This window comes from Pteropus vampyrus, unplaced genomic scaffold (assembly GCF_000151845.1).
Source record: "Pteropus vampyrus isolate Shadow unplaced genomic scaffold, Pvam_2.0 Scaffold658, whole genome shotgun sequence".
NCBI classification, from domain to species: domain Eukaryota; kingdom Metazoa; phylum Chordata; class Mammalia; order Chiroptera; family Pteropodidae; genus Pteropus; species Pteropus vampyrus.
In genome coordinates this window covers 107,537-109,576 of record NW_011889439.1, presented here as the reverse complement: position 1 = coordinate 109,576, position 2,040 = coordinate 107,537, and positions in this window count along the sequence as shown.

Below are 2,040 nucleotides of genomic sequence, written 5' to 3'. Positions count from 1 at the left end.
GTTCAGGGGGCTTCGTTCCTTTCAAGTAAATCGTCCAACGTGCGTTTTTCGGTTTTCGTCTTAGGTGTCCCACCCCTGGCTGCGACGGCTCCGGGCACATTACTGGCAACTACGCTTCCCATCGGAGGTACGTGGCGGTGCTCATCCTTCTCCTGAACCCCTCGTTCCCCTCGTCGGCACCCTTCCTGCCCGGGGATGATGCCAGCGGCCCGGCTAGCGGGCCCGACCGCGCTGGCGAATGGGGTCGGGCAGAGCGCTCGGCGCCTCACCTGGAAGGCAGGCTGGCCTCGCGCCACACCACGGGGTCCCCTTCGTGCGCTCGGCCTGCAGCCGGCTCTGGCCACCGGAAACACTGCCGAGGTCCTCCAGCAGCACGTCTCTGAACGGAGAGGGTGTGGGAAGGGTACACGGCCCCGGGGGACAGGCAGTGACAGGCAGGCGTCTGATGGCGCCGAGAGTCAGTCTCTGAGAGGGAGCCTCAGCCACAGGCTGCCACAGGCCTGCTCAGGGGCCAGCCCAGCCGGACACGCGGGGCCTCGCCTTACAGACTCCGCACGGTCCCTCCCGGGAAGAGGAAGAGTCTAGACGGGAGCATTGTGCCTCGGTCACGTGAGACAGCAAAGTTCTATGCCAGCGGACGCACGGCAAGCATTTCGTGAGCGTCTGTTTCGTGCCAGGCCCTGGCATTGGTGCCAGAAATGAAAGACGCTTTTGACACGATGCCCACAGGGACCCCGTGGTCAGGAGCAAGGCTCTCTGGTTCTGTTCTGTGAGGAAAAGGACGTTTCTGGCTAAGACCTGCCAGCGGTGGAAGGCAGGGCCGCAGCTAATAAGGACATAAACTCAGGTACCCGGTGGCTGCCGGCTCGCCATCTTTGCGTTTGATGCAAAGCAGGCGGGCGGAAGGGGGCGAGCCCTTCAGCTGTATGTGCGTCCCACAGGGAAAATAAAAAAAAAGGGAGGGAGGGGACAGCCAGAGCGAGGCCAGCTGTCCGGAGGGCCGTCGGCTCGATGCAGCGGAGCGGACGGTTTGCGTGGGCCTCCACCCTGTGGCCGCCCACGGGACCAGATCCCAGGGGGTCAGAGCAGGGGACGCTCCCAGCTGGCTGGCGCGGTCTGGATTAGGGACGGAGCTGCCTCATGGCGCCTCGGCTCAAGCCGTGCGCCTGTGCCCGCCCGCCAGCCCTGAGGGAGCCCTGCCCAGCAGCGCAGGCCCGTGAGGGGCGTGACATGTGCACCAAGGGCGGCGGGACCGGCCTCGCCCGGGGCTCCTGCTCACCCTCTACCCAGGCTGGTGGGGTCACCGCTGTGGGCTGCTGGGCAGGTCCCGGCCCCACCCACTTGAGGCCAGAAGCACCAGTACCCCGTTCGTGACCACCCAGGACGTCTCCAGACATCACCAAACGTCCCCCGGGGGCCACTGCGTAGACCGAAGGTCGTGGTCCCATGGAGCCGGGGCACAGGTGAGCCGGGCAGCAGCGCACGGTGGACGGTGGACCCTCCAGAAGGGGTGCCAGAGCAAGGCTGCGGCTTCGAGCGGATAGACCTGAATCCAGAACTCCAGCACACGCGGGAGCAAGCACAGCCCACGCCACCCTAGTTATCTTCGGAAGGACCCGCCCGGCCCCCTTGGCGCCGGGCCCCTCCCAGGCAGTGACGTCTGCACACCTGAGCGTGGACGTCTGCCGGCCGCTTCTGTCCACGTGTTTCCCACTGATCGCTTTCTGCTTGGCGTCACGTGACTCTGCTCATGATTCACTTTACACGCTTGTATGTACGAAGCTCAGATCCCACGCGGCGGGCATTGATCCATCATGAGCTTGCAGGTGAAGTTGCTTCAGCTCAGACGTCAGCGACACGTCGGTACCAGGGTCCATGCAGCGTTGGGAGCAGGTCTGGTTCGATTCCAACACACTCCAGCTGTGGGTGGCTGTGGGCATGTGGCGGGCACCACAGCAATGTCCCTCGACCGCCAGTGTGAGTGCAGCTACAGTCTGTCAGGCGAAGGAGTCGCCCTCGGTCAGCACCTCGTGTGAAGTG